The sequence below is a fragment of the Pristiophorus japonicus genome, unplaced genomic scaffold (assembly GCF_044704955.1).
Source record: "Pristiophorus japonicus isolate sPriJap1 unplaced genomic scaffold, sPriJap1.hap1 HAP1_SCAFFOLD_334, whole genome shotgun sequence".
NCBI classification, from domain to species: Eukaryota; Metazoa; Chordata; class Chondrichthyes; family Pristiophoridae; genus Pristiophorus; species Pristiophorus japonicus.
In genome coordinates this window covers 694734-716915 of record NW_027253150.1, presented here as the reverse complement: position 1 = coordinate 716915, position 22182 = coordinate 694734, and the positions used below count along the sequence as shown (strand labels likewise).

At 43.5% G+C, this 22182-nt stretch overlaps 14 non-coding genes across 14 annotated transcripts; all 14 read right to left on the bottom strand.

Annotated features, from left to right (window-relative positions):
* Positions 1-3534: 3534 nt before the first annotated feature.
* trnas-aga (transfer RNA serine (anticodon AGA)) lies at positions 3535-3616 on the bottom strand. Its single transcript has one exon. It is a non-coding gene; the product is annotated as a tRNA-Ser (tRNA).
* A 2165-nt stretch (positions 3617-5781) lies between these two features.
* On the bottom strand, positions 5782-5853 carry trnad-guc (transfer RNA aspartic acid (anticodon GUC)). The gene has a single exon. It is a non-coding gene; the product is annotated as a tRNA-Asp (tRNA).
* Positions 5854-9372: 3519 nt separating this feature from the next.
* On the bottom strand, positions 9373-9454 carry trnas-aga (transfer RNA serine (anticodon AGA)). The gene has a single exon. It is a non-coding gene; the product is annotated as a tRNA-Ser (tRNA).
* Positions 9455-11323: 1869 nt separating this feature from the next.
* On the bottom strand, positions 11324-11405 carry trnas-gga (transfer RNA serine (anticodon GGA)). Its single transcript has one exon. It is a non-coding gene; the product is annotated as a tRNA-Ser (tRNA).
* A 216-nt stretch (positions 11406-11621) lies between these two features.
* Positions 11622-11693, bottom strand: trnad-guc (transfer RNA aspartic acid (anticodon GUC)). Its single transcript has one exon. It is a non-coding gene; the product is annotated as a tRNA-Asp (tRNA).
* Positions 11694-13274: 1581 nt separating this feature from the next.
* On the bottom strand, positions 13275-13356 carry trnas-aga (transfer RNA serine (anticodon AGA)). The gene has a single exon. It is a non-coding gene; the product is annotated as a tRNA-Ser (tRNA).
* A 216-nt stretch (positions 13357-13572) lies between these two features.
* trnad-guc (transfer RNA aspartic acid (anticodon GUC)) lies at positions 13573-13644 on the bottom strand. The gene has a single exon. It is a non-coding gene; the product is annotated as a tRNA-Asp (tRNA).
* A 1581-nt stretch (positions 13645-15225) lies between these two features.
* Positions 15226-15307, bottom strand: trnas-aga (transfer RNA serine (anticodon AGA)). Its single transcript has one exon. It is a non-coding gene; the product is annotated as a tRNA-Ser (tRNA).
* Positions 15308-17176: 1869 nt separating this feature from the next.
* trnas-aga (transfer RNA serine (anticodon AGA)) lies at positions 17177-17258 on the bottom strand. The gene has a single exon. It is a non-coding gene; the product is annotated as a tRNA-Ser (tRNA).
* A 216-nt stretch (positions 17259-17474) lies between these two features.
* Positions 17475-17546, bottom strand: trnad-guc (transfer RNA aspartic acid (anticodon GUC)). The gene has a single exon. It is a non-coding gene; the product is annotated as a tRNA-Asp (tRNA).
* A 1581-nt stretch (positions 17547-19127) lies between these two features.
* trnas-aga (transfer RNA serine (anticodon AGA)) lies at positions 19128-19209 on the bottom strand. Its single transcript has one exon. It is a non-coding gene; the product is annotated as a tRNA-Ser (tRNA).
* Positions 19210-19425: 216 nt separating this feature from the next.
* Positions 19426-19497, bottom strand: trnad-guc (transfer RNA aspartic acid (anticodon GUC)). The gene has a single exon. It is a non-coding gene; the product is annotated as a tRNA-Asp (tRNA).
* A 1582-nt stretch (positions 19498-21079) lies between these two features.
* On the bottom strand, positions 21080-21161 carry trnas-aga (transfer RNA serine (anticodon AGA)). Its single transcript has one exon. It is a non-coding gene; the product is annotated as a tRNA-Ser (tRNA).
* A 215-nt stretch (positions 21162-21376) lies between these two features.
* On the bottom strand, positions 21377-21448 carry trnad-guc (transfer RNA aspartic acid (anticodon GUC)). The gene has a single exon. It is a non-coding gene; the product is annotated as a tRNA-Asp (tRNA).
* Between the last annotated feature and the right edge of the window lie 734 nt (positions 21449-22182).

Here is a 22182-nt window from a genome sequence, read left to right as displayed (position 1 = left end):
GAACTGACGGATAGCTGCTCTGTCGGAGCAGGAATCGAGCTGTGAACAGAACTGGACACCATGAGAAGTCGACAGACACATTGAGAGACAGAGACAAACCGACAAACAGGGAGAGACAGACACCGAGATAGAGACAACGAGAGACAGAAAGTGTGAGACTGAGAAGGAGAGGCAGATTGGGTGAGAAAAAGACTCAAACACATACAGAGACAGAGATTTGTGTGTTTGATCTATTAAGAGAGAAAGGGAAAGTGTGAGAGAAAGACAATGATAAAGACAGTGACAAGGAGAGAGACAGATAGAGAGAAAGAGATAGAGACTAAAACAGAAAATGATGGAAATACTTCTCAGGTTAGAGGCAGGGACTAACAGAGACAGGCAAAGAAATGGACAGACCGAAATGATGGGAAAGAGAGAGCCAGTCAGACAAAGAATCTGAGAGAATCCCATTGGAACAGACGTGGGCACCGTGAGAAAGAGACAGATTGAGAGACTGAGACAAACGGAGAAACAGGGACAGACAGAGTGAGTCAGACTGAGAGAGACAAAGACTCAGACATACAAACACATGCACAGCTCTGTGTAGAGAGAGAGAGAGGCAGAGACCGAGCGACACAGATACATTTCACAATTTCATTTCATTATCGGTTCAGAGTGACACATAGTTACAGAAAATTGTTGATTCAACCGATGAAAATCGGACATCACTGATCAGAATGGGAGGAAATTTGTGTTAAAATAAATAGAAACCAGGAGTGGGGAAGAACCCACGGTGGAAAACCCTTTGAAGTTTAAGGCCAACGACATAACCACTCGGTTATCCTGGCCCTGTGAGAGCTTGGATTCTGTCTCTGTGACAAACTGGGCTTCAACCCCAGCCCCACATACAAACACATGCACATAGTCTTTTAGTGAGCATTTACGAACATTTTGAGGAATATTGACACGGGGGCAACTCTCCTACTCTGTTTCGAGTAATGCTCTGGGACCTTTCATATCCACCCGAGGGTGCAGACGGAGCTTCAATTTAACATTTCATCCGAAAGTCAACAGCTTCAACATTGCAAAATTCCCCAAGTGCTGCACTTGAGTGTTAGCCAAGATGATATGCTCAAGTCCAAGGAGTGCGACTTGAAGACACAAACTCCTGATTCAGTCGAGAATGCTGCCACTGAACCAAAGCCGATACAAAAGTTCACAACCGTATTATTTTCCCCAAGTCTTTTTTATAAGTTCCAGGACATACCAAATTCATGGTGATGATTTCCACAGACAGTTGCACATACACAGAGACAAAAATAGAGATAGACAGACACAGAGACACAGATAACCAAAAATTTACACGCACCAACGGGCATGCACAGCTGCATTAGACATCTCGAGGGATAGACAGGCTGAATCACTGTCGCAACTATGACTGATTGTTGCGATTTTTTAATCGGATGTATCGTGAATATTGCAGATTAATAAAAATGAGAACAAATGTCAGTGTTGAAAGATGTGGGACGTTATTCCAATTATCACATGATCAGTTTGGTAGCGAACTGGTTAAATTGTGAAGTGGAATGAAAAATGCTGAGAATCGTAGTCGGCAGGATTCGAACCTGTGCGGGAAAAACCCAATGGATTTCTAGTCCATCGACTTAACCACTCGGCCACGACTACTGTGTCGCTGGCTTTTTAAACGTTACTCAGAAAAAACTCAGTCATCCATCTCTGTGCAGCAGACGGCCAAAGAATCCTGAAAAAGTCTCCGTTTGCAAAAAATCTGGAAGAGGCAAACTCCTCCACATGTATTTTCAGAGTTCGATTTCGCTCTGGAATTTTTAATATGTATCTACCAAGAAACAGAAGTAAAAATCAACATTTTGAAACATCTGCCTCCCCGTCGGGGAATTGAACCCCGGTCGCCCGCGTGACAGGCGGGGATACTCAACACTATACTAACGAGGAACTGACGGATAGCTGCTCTGTCGGAGCAGGAATCGAGCTGTGAACAGAACTGGACACCATGAGAAGTCGACAGACACATTGAGAGACAGAGACAAACCGACAAACAGGGAGAGACAGACACCGAGATAGAGACAACGAGAGACAGAAAGTGTGAGACTGAGAAGGAGAGGCAGATTGGGTGAGAAAAAGACTCAAACACATACAGAGACAGAGATTTGTGTGTTTGATCTATTAAGAGAGAAAGGGAAAGAGTGAGAGAAAGACAATGATAAAGACAGTGACAAGGAGAGAGACAGATAGAGAGAAAGAGATAGAGACTAAAACAGAAAATGATGGAAATACTTCTCAGGTTAGAGGCAGGGACTAACAGAGACAGGCAAAGAAATGGACAGACCGAAATGATGGGAAAGAGAGAGCCAGTCAGACAAAGAATCTGAGAGAATCCCATTGGAACAGACGTGGGCACCGTGAGAAAGAGACAGATTGAGAGACTGAGACAAACGGAGAAACAGGGACAGACAGAGTGAGTCAGACTGAGAGAGACAAAGACTCAGACATACAAACACATGCACAGCTCTGTGTAGAGAGAGAGAGAGGCAGAGACCGAGCGACACAGATACATTTCACAATTTCATTTCATTATCGGTTCAGAGTGACACATAGTTACAGAAAATTGTTGATTCAACCGATGAAAATCGGACATCACTGATCAGAATGGGAGGAAATTTGTGTTAAAATAAATAGAAACCAGGAGTGGGGAAGAACCCACGGTGGAAAACCCTTTGAAGTTTAAGGCCAACGACATAACCACTCGGTTATCCTGGCCCTGTGAGAGCTTGGATTCTGTCTCTGTGACAAACTGGGCTTCAACCCCAGCCCCACATACAAACACATGCACATAGTCTTTTAGTGAGCATTTACGAACATTTTGAGGAATATTGACACGGGGGCAACTCTCCTACTCTGTTTCGAGTAATGCTCTGGGACCTTTCATATCCACCCGAGGGTGCAGACGGAGCTTCAATTTAACATTTCATCCGAAAGTCAACAGCTTCAACATTGCAAAATTCCCCAAGTGCTGCACTTGAGTGTTAGCCAAGATGATATGCTCAAGTCCAAGGAGTACGACTTGAAGACACAAACTCCTGATTCAGTCGAGAATGCTGCCACTGAACCAAAGCCGATACAAAAGTTCACAACCGTATTATTTTCCCCAAGTCTTTTTTATAAGTTCCAGGACATACCAAATTCATGGTGATGATTTCCACAGACAGTTGCACATACACAGAGACAAAAATAGAGATAGACAGACACAGAGACACAGATAACCAAAAATTTACACGCACCAACGGGCATGCACAGCTGCCTTAGACATCTCGAGGGATAGACAGGCTGAATCACTGTCGCAACTATGACTGATTGTTGCGATTTTTTAATCGGATGTATCGTGAATATTGCAGATTAATAAAAATGAGAACAAATGTCAGTGTTGAAAGATGTGGGACGTTATTCCAATTATCACATGATCAGTTTGGTAGCGAACTGGTTAAATTGTGAAATGGAATGAAAAATGCTGAGAATCGTAGTCGGCAGGATTCGAACCTGTGCGGGAAAATCCCAATGGATTTCTAGTCCATCGCCTTAACCACTCGGCCACGACTACTGTGTCGCTGGCTTTTTAAACGTTACTCAGAAAAAACTCAGTCATCCATCTCTGTGCAGCAGACGGCCAAAGAATCCTGAAAAAGTCTCCGTTTGCTAAAAATCTGGAAGAGGCAAACTCCTCTACCTGTATTTTCACAGTTCGATTTCGCTCTGGAATTTTTAATATGTATCTACCAAGAAACAGAAGTAAAAATCAACATTTTGAAACATCTGCCTCCCCGTCGGAGAATTGAACCCCGGTCTCCCCCGTGACAGGCGGGGATACTCACCACTATACTAACGAGGAACTGACGGATAGCTGCTCTGTCGGAGCAGGAATCGAGCTGTGAACAGAACTGGACACCATGAGAAGTCGACAGACACATTGAGAGACAGATACAAACCGACAAACAGGGAGAGACAGACACCGAGATAGAGACAACGAGAGACAGAAAGTGTGAGACTGAGAAGGAGAGGCAGATTGGGTGAGAAAAAGACTCAAACACATACAGAGACAGAGATTTGTGTGTTTGATCTATTAAGAGAGAAAGGGAAAGAGTGAGAGAAAGACAATGATAAAGACAGTGACAAGGAGAGAGACAGATAGAGAGAAAGAGATAGAGACTAAAACAGAAAATGATGGAAATACTTCTCAAGTTAGAGGCAGGGACTAACAGAGACAGGCAAAGAAATGGACAGACCGAAATGATGGGAAAGAGAGAGCCAGTCAGACAAAGAATCTGAGAGAATCCCATTGGAACAGACGTGGGCACCGTGAGAAAGAGACAGATTGAGAGACTGAGACAAACGGAGAAACAGGGACAGACAGAGTGAGTCAGACTGAGAGAGACAAAGACTCAGACATACAAACACATACACAGCTCTGTGTAGAGAGAGAGAGAGGCAGAGACCGAGCGACACAGATACATTTCACAATTTCATTTCATTATCGGTTCAGAGTGACACATAGTTACAGAAAATTGTTGATTCAACCGATGAAAATCGGACATCACTGATCAGAATAGAGGAAATCTGTGTTAAAATAAATAGAAACCAGGAATGGGGAAGAACCCACGGTGGAAAACCCTTTGAAGTTTAAGGCCAACGACATAACCACTCGGTTATCCTGGCCCTGTGAGAGCTTGGATTCTGTTTCTGTGACAAACTGGGCTTCAACCCCAACCCCACATACAAACACATGCACATAGTCTTTTAGTGAGCATTTACGAACATTTTGAGGAATATTGACACGGGGGCAACTCTCCTACTCTGTTTCGAGTAATGCTCTGAGACCTTTCATATCCACCCGAGGGTGCAGACGGAGCTTCAATTTAACATTTCATCCGAAAGTCAACAGCTTCAACATTGCAAAATTCCCCAAGTGCTGCACTTGAGTGTTAGCCAAGATGATATGCTCAAGTCCAAGGAGTGCGATTGAAGACACAAACTCCTGATTCAGTCGAGAATGCTGCCACTGAACCAAAGCCGATACAAAAGTTCACAACCGTATTATTTTCCCCAAGTCTTTTTTATAAGTTCCAGGTCATACCAAATTCATGGTGATGATTTCCACAGACAGTTGCACATACACAGAGACAAAAATAGAGATAGACAGACACAGAGAGAAAGATAACCAAAAATTTACACGCACCAACGGGCATGCACAGCTGCCTTAGACATCTCGAGGGATAGACAGGCTGAAACACTGTCGCAACTATGACTGTTTGTTGCGATTTTTTAATCGGATGTATCGTGAATATTGCAGATTAATAAAAATGAGAACAAATGTCAGTGTTGAAAGGTGTGGGACGTTATTCCAATTATCACATGATCAGTTTGGTAGAGAACTGGTTAAATTGTGAAATGGAATGAAAAATGCTGAGAATCGTAGTCGGCAGGATTCGAACCTCCGCGGGAAAATCCCAATGGATTTCTAGTCCATCGCCTTAACCACTCGGCCACGACGACTGCGTCGCTGGCTTTTTAAACGTTACTCAGAAAAAACTCAGTCATCCATCTCTGTGCAGCAGACGGCCAAAGAATCCTGAAAAAGTCTCCGTTTGCTAAAAATCTGGAAGAGGCAAACTCCTCTACCTGTATTTTCACAGTTCGATTTCGCTCTGGAATTTTTAATATGTATATACCAAGAAACAGAAGTAAAAATCAACATTTTGAAACATCTGCCTCCCCGTCGGGGAATTGAAACCCGGTCTCCCGCGTGACAGGCGGGGATACTCACCACTGTACTAACGAGGAACTGACGGATAGCTGCTCTGTCGGAGCAGGAATCGAGCTGTGAACAGAACTGGACACCATGAGAAGTCGACAGACACATTGAGAGACAGAGACAAACCGACAAACAGGGAGAGACAGACACCGAGATAGAGACAACGAGAGACAGAAAGTGTGAGACTGAGAAGGAGAGGCAAATTGGGTGAGAAAAAGACTCAAACACATACAGAGACAGAGATTTGTGTGTTTGATCTATTAAGAGAGAAAGGGAAAGAGTGAGAGAAAGACAATGATAAAGACAGTGACAAGGAGAGAGACAGATAGAGAGAAAGAGATAGAGACTAAAACAGAAAATGATGGAAATACTTCTCAGGTTAGAGGCAGGGACTAACAGAGACAGGCAAAGAAATGGACAGACCGAAATTATGGGAAAGAGAGAGCCAGTCAGACAAAGAATCTGAGAGAATCCCATTGGAACAGACGTGGGCACCGTGAGAAAGAGACAGATTGAGAGACTGAGACAAACGGAGAAACAGGGACAGACAGAATGAGTCAGACAGAGAGAGACAAAGACTCAGACATACAAACACATACACAGCTCTGTGGAGAGAGAGAGTGAGGCAGAGACCGAGCGACACAGATACATTTCACAATTTCATTTCATTATCGGTTCAGAGTGACACATAGTTACAGAAAATTGTTGATTCAACCGATGAAAATCGGACATCACTGATCAGAATGGGAGGAAATCTGTGTTAAAATAAATAGAAACCAGGAGTGGGGAAGAACCCACGGTGGAAAACCCTTTGAAGTTTAAGGCCAACGACATAACCACTCGGTTATCCTGGCCCTGTGAGAGCTTGGATTCTGTTTCTGTGACAAACTGGGCTTCAACCCCAACCCCACATACAAACACATGCACATAGTCTTTTAGTGAGCATTTACGAACATTTTTAGTAATATTGACACGGGGGCAACTCTCCTACTCTGTTTCGAGTAATGCTCTGGGACCTTTCATATCCACCCGAGGGTGCAGACGGAGCTTCAATTTAACATTTCATCCGAAAGTCAACAGCTTCAACATTGCAAAATTCCCCAAGTGCTGCACTTGAGTGTTAGCCAAGATGATATGCTCAAGTCCAAGGAGTGCGACTTGAAGACACAAACTCCTGATTCAGTCGAGAATGCTGCCACTGAACCAAAGCCGATACAAAAGTTCACAACTGTATTATTTTCCCCAAGTCTTTTTTATAAGTTCCAGGACATACCAAATTCATGGTGATGATTTCCACAGACAGTTGCACATACACAGAGACAAAAATAGAGATAGACAGACACAGAGACACACATAACCAAAAATTTACACGCACCAACGGGCATGCACAGCTGCCTTAGAAATGTCGAGGGATAGACAGGCTGAATCAGTGTCGCAACTTTGACTGATTGTTGCGATTTTTTAATCGGATGTATCGTGAATATTGCAGATTAATAAAAATGAGAACAAATGTCAGTGTTGAAAGGTGTGGGACGTTATTCCAATTATCACATGATCAGTTTGGTAGAGAACTGGTTAAATTGTGAAATGGAATGAAAAATGCTGCGAATCGTAGTCGGCAGGTTTCGAACCTGCGCGGGAAAATCGCAATGGATTTCTAGTCCATCGCCTTAACCACTCCGCCACGACTACTGTGTCGCTGGCTTTTTAAACGTTACTCAGAAAAAACTCAGTCATCCATCTCTGTGCAGCAGACGGCCAAAGAATCCTGAAAAAGTCTACGTTTGCAAAAAATCTGGAAGAGGCAAACTCCTCCACATGTATTTTCACAGTTCGATTTCGCTCTGGAATTTTTAATATGTATCTACCAAGAAACAGAAGTAAAAATCAACATTTTGAAACATCTGCCTCCCCGTCGAGGAATTGAACCCCGGTCTCCCGCGTGACAGGCGAGGACACTCACCACTATACTAACGAGTAACTGACGGAAAGCTCCTCTGTCGGAGCAGGAATCGAGCTGTGAACAGAACTGGACACCATGAGAAGTCGACAGACACATTGAGAGACAGAGACAAACCGACAAACAGGGAGAGACAGAGACAACGAGAGACAGAAAGTGTGAGACTGAGAAGGAGAGGCAGATTGGGTGAGAAAAAGACTCAAACACATACAGAGACAGAGATTTGTGTGTTTGATCTATTAAGAGAGAAAGGGAAAGAGTGAGAGAAAGACAATGATAAAGACAGTGACAAGGAGAGAGACAGATAGAGAGAAAGAGATAGAGACTAAAACAGAAAATGATGGAAATACTTCTCAGGTTAGAGGCAGGGACTAACAGAGACAGGCAAATAAATGGACAGACCGAAATGATGGGAAAGAGAGAGCCAGTCAGACAAAGAATCTGAGAGAATCCCATTGGAACAGACGTGGGCACCGTGAGAAAGAGACAGATTGAGAGACTGAGAAAAATGGAGAAACAGGGACAGACAGAATGAGTCAGACTGAGAGAGACAAAGACTCAGACATACAAACACATACACAGCTCTGTGGAGAGAGAGAGAGAGGCAGAGACCGAGCGACACAGATACATTTCACAATTTCATTTCATTATCGGTTCAGAGTGACACATAGTTACAGAAAATTGTTGATTCAACCGATGAAAATCGGACATCACTGATCAGAATGGGAGGAAATCTGTGTTAAAATAAATAGAAACCAGGAGTGGGGAAGAACCCACGGTGAATAACCCTTTGAAGTTTAAGGCCAACGACATAACCACTCGGTTATCCTGGCCCTGTGAGAGTTTGGATTCTGTCTCTGTGACAAACTGGGCTTCAACCCCAACCCCACATACAAGCACATGCACATAGTCTTTTAGTGAGCATTTACGAACATTTTGAGGAATATTGACACGGGGGCAACTCTCCTACTCTGTTTCGAGTAATGCTCTGGGACCTTCATATCCACCCGAGGGTGCAGACGGAGCTTCAATTTAACATTTCATCCGAAAGTCAACAGCTTCAACATTGCAAAATTCCCCAAGTGCTGCACTTGAGTGTTAGCCAAGATGATATGCTCAAGTCCAAGGAGTGCGACTTGAAGACACAAACTCCTGATTCAGTCGAGAATGCTGCCACTGAACCAAAGCCGATACAAAAGTTCACAAGCGTATTATTTTCCCCAAGTCTTTTTTATAAGTTCCAGGACATACCAAATTCATGGTGATGATTTCCACAGACAGGTGAACATACACAGAGGCAAAAATAGAGATAGACTGACACAGAGACACACATAACCAAAAATTTACACGCACCAAGGGGCATGCACAGCTGCCTTAGACATCTCGAGGGATAGACAGGCTGAATCACGGTCGCAACTTTGACTGATTGTTGCGATTTTCTAATCGGATGTATCGTGAATATTGCAGATGAATAAAAATGAGAACAAATGTCAGTGTTGAAAGGTGTGGGACGTTATTCCAATTATCACATGATCAGTTTGGTAGCGAACTGGTTAAATTGTGAAATGGAATGAAAAATGCTGAGAATCGTAGTCGGCAGGATTCGAACCTGTGCGGGAAAATCCCAATGGATTTCTAGTCCATCGCCTTAACCACTCGGCCACGACTACTGTGTCGCTGGCCTTTTAAACGTTACTCAGAAAAAACTCAGTCATCCATCTCTGTGCAGCAGACGGCCAAAGAATCCTGAAAAAGTCACCGTTTGCTAAAAATCTGGAAGAGGCAAACTCCTCCACATGTATTTTCACAGTTCGATTTCGCTCTGGAATTTTTAATATGTATCTACCAAGAAACAGAAGTAAAAATCTACATTTTGAAACATCTGCCTCCCCGTCGGGGAATTGAACCCCGTTCTCCCGCGTGACAGGCGGGGATACTCACCACTATAGTAACGAGGAACTGACGGATAGCTGCTCTGTCGGAGCAGGAATCGAGCTGTGAACAGAACTGGACACCATGAGAAGTCGACAGACACATTGAGAGACAGAGACAAACCGACAAACAGGGAGAGACAGACACCGAGATAGAGACAACGAGAGACAGAAAGTGTGAGACTGAGAAGGAGAGGCAGATTGGGTGAGAAAAAGACTCAAACACATACAGAGACAGAGATTTGTGTGTTTGATCTATTAAGGGAAAAAGGGAAAGAGTGAGAGAAAGACAATGATAAAGACAGTGACAAGGAGAGTGACAGAGAGAGAGAAAGAGATAGAGACTAAAACAGAAAATGATGGAAATACTTCTCAGGTTATAGGCAGGGACTAACAGAGACAGGCAAAGAAATGGACAGACCGAAATGATGGGAAAGAGAGAGCCAGTCAGACAAAGAATCTGAGAGAATCCCATTGGAAGAGACGTGGGCACCTTGAGAAAGAGACAGATTGAGAGACTGAGACAAACGGAGAAACAGGGACAGACAGAGTGAGTCAGACTGAGAGAGACAAAGACTCAGACATACAAACACATACACAGCTCTGTGTAGAGAGAGAGAGAGGCAGAGACCGAGCGACACAGATACATTTCACAATTTCATTTCATTATCGGTTCAGAGTGACACATATTTACAGAAAATTGTTGATTCAACCGATGAAAATCGGACATCACTGATCAGAATGGGAGGAAATCTGTCTTAAAATAAATAGAAACCAGGAGTGGGGAATAACCCACGGTGGAAAACCCTTTGAAGTTTAAGGCCAACGACATAACCACTCGGTTATCCTGGCCCTGTGAGAGCTTGGATTCTGTTTCTGTGACAAACTGGGCTTCAACCCCAACCCCACATACAAACACATGCACATAGTCTTTTAGTGAGCATTTACGAACATTTTGAGGAATATTGACACGGATGCAACTCTCCTACTCTGTTTCGAGTAATGCTCTGGGACCTTTCATATCCACCCGAGGGTGCAGACGGAGCTTCAATTTAACATTTCATCCGAAAGTCAACAGCTTCAACATTGCAAAATTCCCCAAGTGCTGCACTTGAGTGTTAGCCAAGATGATATGCTCAAGTCCAAGGAGTGCGACTTGAAGACACAAACTCCTGATTCAGTCGAGAATGCTGCCACTGAACCAAAGCCGATACAAAAGTTCACAACCGTATTATTTTCCCCAAGTCTTTTTTAAAAGTTCCAGGACATACCAAATTCATGGTGATGATTTCCACAGACAGTTGCACATACACAGAGACAAAAATAGAGATAGACAGACACAGAGACACAGATAACCAAAAATTTACACGCACCAACGTGCATGCACAGCTGCCTTAGACATATCGAGGGATGGACAGGCTGAATCACTGTCGCAGCTATGACTGATTGTTGCGATTTTTTAATCGGATGTATCGTGAATATTGCAGATTAATAAAAATGAGAACAAATGTCAGTGTTGAAAGGTGTGGGACGTTGTTCCAATTATCACATGATCAGTTTGGGAGAGAACTGGTGAAATTGTGAAATGGAATGAAAAATGCTGAGAATCGTAGTCGGCAGGATTCGAACCTGCGCGGGAAAATCCCAATGGATTTCCAGTCCATCGCCTTAACCACTCGGCCACGACTACTGTGTCGCTGGCTTTTTAAACGTTACTCAGAAAAAACTCAGTCATCCATCTCTGTGCAGCAGACGGCCAAAGAATCCTGAAAAAGTCTCCGTTTGCTAAAAATCTGGAAGAGGCAAACTCCTCCACATGTATTTTCACAGTTCGATTTCGCTGTGGAATTTTTAATATGTATCTACCAAGAAACAGAAGTAAAAATCAACATTTTGAAACATCTGCCTCCCCGTCGGGGAATTGAACCCCGGTCTCCCGCGTGACAGGCGGGGATACTTACCACTATATTAACGAGGAACTGACGGATAGCTACTCTGTCGGAGCAGGAATCGAGCTGTGAACAGAACTGGACACCATGAGAAGTCGACAGACACATTGAGAGACAGATACAAACCGACAAACAGGGAGAGACAGACACCGAGATAGAGACAACGATAGACAGAAAGTGTGAGACTGAGAAGGAGAGGCAGATTGGGTGAGAAAAAGACTCAAACACATGCAGAGACAGAGATCTGTGTGTTTGATCTATTAAGAGAGAAAGGGAAAGAGTGAGAGAAAGACAATGATAAAGACAGTGACAAGGAGAGAGACAGATAGAGAGAAAGAGATAGAGACTAAAACAGAAAATGATGGAAATACTTCTCAGGTTAGAGGCAGGGACTAACAGAGACAGGCAAAGAAATGGACAGACCGAAATGATGGGAAAGAGAGAGCCAGTCAGACAAAGAATCTGAGAGAATCCCATTGGAACAGACGTGGGCACCGTGAGAAAGAGACAGATTGAGAGACTGAGACAAACGGAGAAACAGGGACAGACAGAGTGAGTCAGACTGAGAGAGACAAAGACTCAGACATACAAACACATACACAGCTCTGTGTAGAGAGAGAGAGAGGCAGAGACCGAGCGACACAGATACATTTCACAATTTCATTTCATTATCGGTTCAGAGTGACACATAGTTACAGAAAATTGTTGATTCAACCGATGAAAATCGGACATCACTGATCAGAATGGGAGGAAATCTGTGTTAAAATAAATAGAAACCAGGAGTCGGTAAGAACCCACGGTGGAAAACCCTTTGAAGTTTAAGGCCAACGACATAACCACTCGGTTATCCTGGCCCTGTGAGAGCTTGGATTCTGTCTCTGTGACAAACTGGGCTTCAACACCAACCCCACATACAAACACATGCACATAGTCTTTTAGTGAGCATTTACGAACATTTTGAGGAATATTGACACGGGGGCAACTCTCCTACTCTGTTTCGAGTAATGGTCTGGGACCTTTCATATCCACCCGAGGGTGCAGACGGAGCTTCAATTTAACATTTCATCCGAAAGTCAACAGCTTCAACATTGCAAAATTCCCCAAGTGCTGCACTTGAGTGTTAGCCAAGATGATATGCTCAAGTCCAAGGAGTGCGACTTGAAGACACAAACTCCTGATTCAGTCGAGAATGCTGCCACTGAACCAAAGCCGATACAAAAGTTCACAACCGTATTATTTTCCCCAAGTCTTTTTTATAAGTTCCAGGACATACCAAATTCATGGTGATGATTTCCACAGACAGTTGCACATATACAGAGACAAAAATAGAGATAGACAGACACAGAGACACAGATAACCAAAAATTTACACGCACCAACGGGCATGCACAGATGCCTTAGACATCTCGAGGGATAGACAGGCTGAATCACTGTCGCAACTATGACTGATTGTTGCGATTTTTTAATCGGATGTATCGTGAATATTGCAGATTAATAAAAATGAGAACAAATGTCAGTGTTGAAAGGTGTGGGACGTTATTCCAATTATCACATGATCAGTTTGGTAGAGAACTGGTTAAATTGTGAAATGGAATGAAAAATGCTGAGAACCGTAGTCGGCAGGATTCGAACCTGCGCGGGAAAATCCCAATGGATTTCTAGTCCATCGCCTTAACCACTCGGCCACGACTACTGTGTCCCTGGCTTTTTAAACGTTACTCAGAAAAAACTCCGTCATCCATCTCTGTGCAGCAGACGGCCAAAGAATCCTGAAAAAGTCTCCGTTTGCTAAAAATCTGGAAGAGGCAAACTCCTCTACCTGTATTTTCACAGTTCGATTTCGCTCTGGAATTTTTAATATGTATCTACCAAGAAACAGAAGTAAAAATCAAGATTTTGAAACATCTGCCTCCCCGTCGGGGAATTGAACCCCGGTCTCCCGCGTGACAGGCGGGGATACTTACCACTATACTAACGAGGAACTGACGGATCACTGCTCTGTCGGAGCAGGAATCGAGCTGTGAACAGAACTGGACACCATGAGAAGTCGACAGACACATTGAGAGACAGATACAAACCGACAAACAGGGAGAGACAGACACCGAGATAGAGACAACGATAGACAGAAAGTGTGAGACTGAGAAGGAGAGGCAGATTGGGTGAGAAAAAGACTCAAACACATACAGAGACAGAGATTTGTGTGTTTGATCTATTAAGAGAGAAAGGGAAAGAGTGAGAGAAAGACAATGATAAAGACAGTGACAAGGAGAGAGACAGATAGAGAGAAAGAGATAGAGACTAAAACAGAAAATGATGGAAATACTTCTCAGGTTAGAGGCAGGGACTAACAGAGACAGGCAAAGAAATGGACAGACCGAAATGATGGGAAAGAGAGAGCCAGTCAGACAAAGAATCTGAGAGAATCCCATTGGTACAGACGTGGGCACCGTGAGAAAGAGACAGATTGAGAGACTGAGACAAACGGAGAAACAGGGACAGACAGAGTGAGTCAGACTGAGAGAGACAAAGACTCAGACATACAAACACATACACAGCTCTGTGTAGAGAGAGAGAGAGGCAGAGACCGAGCGACACAGATACATTTCACAATTTCATTTCATTATCGGTTCAGAGTGACACATAGTTACAGAAAATTGTTGATTCAACCGATGAAAATCGGACATCACTGATCAGAATGGGAGGAAATCTGTGTTAAAATAAATAGAAACCAGGAGTGGGGAAGAACCCACGGTGGAAAACCCTTTGAAGTTTAAGGCCAACGACATAACCACTCGGGTATCCTGGCCCTGAGAGAGCTTGGATTCTGTCTCTGTGACAAACTGGGCTTCAACACCAACCCCACATACAAACACATGCACATAGTCTTTTAGTGAGCATTTACGAACATTTTGAGGAATATTGACACGGGGGCAACTCTCCTACTCTGTTTCGAGTAATGCTCTGGGACCTTTCATATCCACCCGAGGGTGCAGACGGAGCTTCAATTTAACAATTCATCCGAAAGTCAACAGCTTCAACATTGCAAAATTCCCCAGGTGCTGCACTTGAGTGTTAGCCAAGATGATATGCTCAAGTCCAAGGAGTGCGACTTGAAGACACAAACTCCTGATTCAGTCGAGAATGCTGCCACTGAACCAAAGCCGATACAAAAGTTCACAACCGTATTATTTTCCCCAAGTCTTTTTTATAAGTTCCAGGACATACCAAATTCATGGTGATGATTTCCACAGACAGTTGCACATACACAGAGACAAAAATAGAGATAGACAGACACAGAGACACAGATAACCAAAAATTTACACGCACCAACGGGCATGCACAGATGCCTTAGACATCTCGAAGGATAGACAGGCTGAATCACTGTCGCAACTATGACTGATTGTTGCGATTTTTTAATCGGATGTATTGTGAATATTGCAGATTAATAAAAATGAGAACAAATGTCAGTGTTGAAAGGTGTGGGACGTTATTGCAATTATCACATGATCAGTTTGGTGGAGAACTGGTTAAATTGTGAAATGGAATGAAAAATGCTGAGAACCGTAGTCGGCAGGATTCGAACCTCCGCGGGAAAATCCCAATGGATTTCTAGTCCATCGCCTTAACCACTCGGCCACGACTACTGTGTCGCTGGCTTTTTAAACGTTACTCAGAAAAAACTCAGTCATCCATCTCTGTGCAGCAGACGGCCAAAGAATCATGAAAAAGTCTCCGTTTGCTAAAAATCTGGAAGAGGCAAACTCCTCTACCTGTATTTTCACAGTTCGATTTCGCTCTGAAATTTTTAATATGTATCTACCAAGAAACAGAAGTAAAAATCAAGATTTTGAAACATCTGCCTCTCCGTCAGGGAATTGAACCCCGGTCTCCCGCGTGACAGACAAGGATACTTACCACTATACTAACGAGGAACTGACGGATAGCTGCTCTGTCGGAGCAGGAATCGAGCTGTGAACAAAACTGGACACCATGAGAAGTCGACAGACACATTGAGAGACAGATACAAACCGACAAACAGGGAGAGACAGACACCGAGATAGAGACAACGAGAGACAGAAAGTGTGAGACTGAGAAGGAGAGGCAGATTGGGTGAGAAAAAGACTCAAACACATACAGAGACAGAGATTTGTGTGTTTGATCTATTAAGAGAGAAAGGGAAAGAGTGAGAGAAAGACAATGATAAAGACAGTGACAAGGAGAGAGACAGATAGAGAGAAAGAGATAGAGACTAAAACAGAAAATGATGGAAATACTTCTCAGGTTAGAGGCAGGGACTAACAGAGACAGGCAAAGAAATCGACAGACCGAAATGATGGGAAAGAGAGAGCCAGTCAGACAAAGAATCTGAGAGAATCCCATTGGAACAGACGTGGGCACCGTGAGAAAGAGACAGATTGAGAGACTGAGACAAACGGAGAAACAGGGACAGACAGAGTGAGTCAGACTGAGAGAGACAAAGACTCAGACATACAAACACATACACAGCTCTGTGTAGAGAGAGAGAGAGGCAGAGACCGAGCGACACAGATACATTTCACAATTTCATTTCATTATCGGTTCAGAGTGACACATAGTTACAGAAAATTGTTGATTCAACCGATGAAAATTGGACATCACTGATCAGAATGGGAGGAAATCTGTGTTAAAATAAATAGAAACCAGGAGTGGGGAATAACCCACGGTGGAAAACCCTTTGAAGTTTAAGGCCAACGACATAACCACTCGGTTATCCTGGCCCTGTGAGAGCTTGGATTCTGTTTCTGTGACGAACTGGGCTTCAACCCCAACCCCACATACAAACACATGCACATAGTCTTTTAGTGAGCATTTACGAACATTTTTAGGAATATTGACACGGGGGCAACTCTCCTACTCTGTTTCGAGTAATGCTCTGGGACCTTTCATATCCACCCGAGGGTGCAGACGGAGCTTCAATTTAACATTTCATCCGAAAGTCAACAGCTTCAACATTGCAAAATTCCCCAAGTTCTGCACTTGAGTGTTAGCCAAGATGATATGCTCAATTCCAAGGAGTGCGACTTGAACACACAAACTCCTGATTCAGTCGAGAATGCTGCCACTGAACCAAAGCCGATACAAAAGTTCACAACCGTATTATTTTCCACAAGTCTTTTTTATAAGTTCCAGGACATACCAAATTCATGGTGATGATTTCCACAGACAGTTGCACATACACAGAGACGAAAATAGAGATAGACAGACACAGAGACACACATAACCAAAAATTTACACGCACCAACGGGCATGCACAGCTGCCTTAGACATCTCGAGGGATAGACAGGCTGAATCAGTGTCGCAACTATAAATGATTGTTGCGATTTTTTAATCGGATGTATCGTGAATATTGCAGATTAATAAAAATGAGAACAAATGTCAGTGTTGAAAGGTGTGGGACGTTATTCCAATTATCACATGATCAGTTTGGCAGAGAACTGGTTAAATTGTGAAATGGAATGAAAAATGCTGAGAATCGTAGTCGGCAGGATTCGAACCTGCGCGGAAAAATCCCAATGGATTTCTAGTCCATCGCCTTAACCACTCGGCCACGACTACTGTGTCGCTGGCTTTTTAAACGTTACTCAGAAAAAACTCAGTCATCCATCTCTGTGCAGCAGACGGCCAAAGAATCCTGAAAAAGTCTCCATTTGCTAAAAATCTGGAAGAGGCAAACTCCTCTCCCTGTATTTTCACAGTTCGATTTCGCTCTGGAATTTTTAATATGTATCTACCAAGAAACAGAAGTAAAAATCAACATTTTGAAACATCTGCCTCCCCGTCGGGGAATTGAACCCCGGTCTCCCGCGTGACAGGCGGGGATACTCACCACTATACTAACGAGGAACTGACGGAGAGCTGCTCTGTCGGAGCAGGAATCGAGCTGTGAACAGAACTGGACACCATGAGAAGTCGACAGACACATTGAGAGACAGAGACAAACCGACAAACAGGGAGAGACAGACACCGAGATAGAGACAACGAGAGACAGAAAGTGTGAGACTGAGAAGGAGAGGCAGATTGGGTGAGAAAAAGACTCAAACACATACAGAGACAGAGATTTGTGTGTTTGATCTATTAAGAGAGAAAGGGAAAGAGTGAGAGAAAGACAATGATAAAGACAGTGACAAGGAGAGAGACAGATAGAGAGAAAGAGATAGAGACTAAAACAGAAAATGATGGAAATACTTCTCAGGTTAGAGGCAGCGACTAACAGAGACAGGCAAAGAAATGGACAGACATAAATGATGGGAAAGAGAGAGCCAGTCAGACAAAGAATCTGAGAGAATCCCATTGGAAGAGACGTGGGCACCGTGAGAAAGAGACAGATTGAGAGACTTGAGACAAACGGAGAACCAGGGACAGACAGAGTGAGTCAGACTGAGAGAGACAAAGACTCAGACATACAAACACATACACAGCTCTGTGGAGAGAGAGAGAGAGGCAGAGACCGAGCGACATAGATACATTTCACAATTTCATTTCATTATCGGTTCAGAGTGATACATAGTTACAGAAAATTGTTGATTCAACCGATGAAAATCGGACATCACTGATCAGAATGGGAGGAAATCTGTGTTAAAATAAATAGAAACCAGGAGTGGGGAAGAACCCACGGTGGAAAACCCTTTGAAGTTTAAGGCCAACGACATAACCACTCGGTTATCCTGGCCCTGTGAGAGCTTGGATTCTGTCTCTGTGACAAACTGGGCTTCAACCCCAACACCACATACAAACACATGCACATAGTCTTTTAGTGAGCATTTACGAACATTTTTAGAAATATTTACACGGGGCAACACTCCTACTCTGTTTCGAGTAATGCTCTGGGACCTTTCATATCCACCCGAGGGTGCAGACGGAGCTTCAATTTAACATTTCATCCGAAAGTCAACAGCTTCAACATTGTAAAATTCCCCAAGTGCTGCACTTGAGTGTTAGCCAAGATGATATGCTCAAGTCCAAGGAGTGCGACTTGAACACACAAACTCCTGATTCAGTCGAGAATGCTGCCACTGAACCAAAGCCGATACAAAAGTTCACAACCGTATTATTTTCCCCAAGTCTTTTTTATAAGTTCCAGGACATACCAAATTCATGGTGATGATTTCCACAGACAGTTGCACATACACAGAGACAAAAATAGAGATAGACAGACACAGAGACACACATAACCAAAAATTTACACGCACCAACGGGCATGCACAGCTGCCTTAGATATCTCGAGGGATAGACAGGCTGAATCACTGTCGCAACTTTGACTGATTGTTGCGATTTTTTAATCGGATGTATCGTGAATATTGCAGATTAATAAAAATGAGAACAAATGTCAGTGTTGAAAGGTGTGGGACGTTATTCCAATTATCACATGATCAGTTTGGTAGAGAACTGGTTAAATTGTGAAATGGAATGAAAAATGCTGCGAATCGTAGTCGACAGGATTCGAACCTGCGCGGGAAAATCCCAATGGATTTCTAGTCCATCGCCTTAACCACTCGGCCACGACTACTGTGTCGCTGGCTTTTTAAACGTTACTCAGAAAAAACTCAGTCATCCATCTCTGTGCAGCAGATGGCCAAAGAATCCTGAAAAAGTGTCCGTTTGCTAAAAATCTGGAAGAGGCAAACTCCTCTCCCTGTATTTTCACAGTTCGATTTCGCTCTGGAATTTTTAATATGTATCTACCAAGAAACAGAAGTAAAAATCAACATTTTGAAACATCTGCCTCCCCGTCGGGGAATTGAACCCCGGTCTCCCGCGTGACAGGCGGGGATACTCACCACTATACTAACGAGGAACTGACGGAGAGCTGCTCTGTCGGAGCAGGAATCGAGCTGTGAACAGAACTGGACACCATGAGAAGTCGACAGACACATTGAGAGACAGAGACAAACCGACAAACAGGGAGAGACAGACACTGAGATAGAGACAACGAGAGACAGAAAGTGTGAGACTGAGAAGGAGAGGCAGATTGGGTGAGAAAAAGACTCAAACACATACAGAGACAGAGATTTGTGTGTTTGATCTATTAAGAGAGAAAGGGAAAGAGTGAGAGAAAGACAATGATAAAGACAGTGACAAGGAGAGAGACAGATAGAGAGAAAGAGATAGAGACTAAAACAGAAAATGATGGAAATACTTCTCAGGTTAGAGGCAGCGACTAACAGAGACAGGCAAAGAAATGGACAGACCGAAATGATGGGAAAGAGAGAGCCAGTCAGACAAAGAATCTGAGAGAATCCCATTGGAACAGACGTGGGCACCGTGAGAAAGAGACAGATTGAGAGACTTGAGACAAACGGAGAACCAGGGACAGACAGAGTGAGTCAGACTGAGAGAGACAAAGACTCAGACATACAAACACATACACAGCTCTGTGGAGAGAGAGAGAGAGGCAGAGACCGAGCGACACAGATACATTTCACAATTTCATTTCATTATCGGTTCAGAGAGATACATAGTTACAGAAAATTGTTGATTCAACCGATGAAAATCGGACATCACTGATCAGAATGGGAGGAAATCTGTGTTAAAATAAATAGAAACCAGGAGTGGGGAAGAACCCACGGTGGAAAACCCTTTGAAGTTTAAGGCCAACGACATAACCACTCGGTTATCCTGGCCCTGTGAGAGCTTGGATTCTGTCTCTGTGACAAACTGGGCTTCAACTCCAACCCCACATACAAACACATGCACATAGTCTTTTAGTGAGCATTTACGAACATTTTGAGGAATATTGACACTGGGGCAACTCTCCTACTCTGTTTCGAGTAATGCTCTGGGACCTTTCATATCCACCCGAGGGTGCAGACGGAGCTTCAATTTAACATTTCATCCGAAAGTCAACAGCTTCAACATTGCAAAATTCCCCAAGTGCTGCACTTGAGTGTTAGCCAAGATGATATGCTCAAGTCCAAGGAGTGCGACTTGAAGACACAAACTCCTGATTCAGTCGAGAATGCTGCCACTGAACCAAAGCCGATACAAAAGTTCACAACCGTATTATTTTCCTCAAGTCTTTTTTATAAGTTCCAGGACATACCAAATTCATGGTGATGATTTCCACAGACAGTTGCACATACACAGAGACAAAAATAGAGATAGACAGACACAGAGACACAGATAACCAAAAATTTACACGCACCAACGGGCATGCACAGCTGCCTTAGACATCTCGAGGGAGAGACAGGCTGAATCACTGTCGCAACTATGACTGATTGTTGCGATTTTTTAATCGGATGTATCGTGAATATTGCAGATTAATAAAAATGAGAACAAATGTCAGTGTTGAAAGGTGTGGGACGTTATTCCAATTATCACATGATCAGTTTGGTAGCGAACTGGTTAAATTGTGAAATGGAATGAAAAATGCTGAGAATCGTAGTCGGCAGGATTCGAACCTGCGCGGGAAAATCCCAATGGATTTCTAGTCCATCGCCTTAACCACTCGGCCACGACTACTGTGTCGCTGGCTTTTTAAACGTTACCCAGAAAAAACTCAGTCATCCATCACTGTGCAGCAGACGGCCAAAGAATCCTGAAAAAGTCTCCGTTTGCAACAAATCTGGAAGAGGCAAACTCCTCCACATGTATTTTCACAGTTCGATTTGCTCTGGAATTTTTAATATGTATCTACCAAGAAACAGAAGTAAAAATCAACATTTTGAAACATCTGCCTCCCCGTCGGGGAATTGAACCCCGGTCTCCCGCGTGACAGGCGGGGATACTTACCACTATACTAACGAGGAACTGACGGATAGCTCGTCTGTCGGAGCAGGAATCGAGCTGTGAACAGAACTGGACACCATGAGAAGTCGACAGACACATTGAGAGACAGAGACAAACCGACAAACAGGGAGAGACAGACACCGAGATAGAGACAACGAGAGACAGAAAGTGTGAGACTGAGAAGGAGAGGCAGATTGGGTGAGAAAAAGACTCAAACACATACAGAGACAGAGATTTGTGTGTTTGATCTATTAAGAGAGAAAGGGAAAGAGTGAGAGAAAGACAATGATAAAGACAGTTACAAGGAGAGAGACAGATAGAGAGAAAGAGATAGAGACTAAAACAGAAAATGATGGAAATACTTCTCAGGTTAGAGGCAGGGACTAACAGAGACAGGCAAATAAATGGACAGACCGAAATGATGGGAAAGAGAGAGCCAGTCAGACAAAGAATCTGAGAGAATCCCATTGGAACAGACGTGGGCACCGTGAGAAAGAGACAGATTGAGAGACTGAGACAAACGGAGAAACAGGGACAGACAGAGTGAGTCAGACTGAGAGAGACAAAGACTCAGACATACAAACACATGCACAGCTCTGTGTAGAGAGAGAGAGAGGCAGAGACCGAGCGACACAGAAACATTTCACAATTTCATTTCATTATCGGTTCAGAGTGACACATAGTTACAGAAAATTGTTGATTCAACCGATGAAAATCGGACATCACTGATCAGAATGGGAGGAAATCTGTGTTA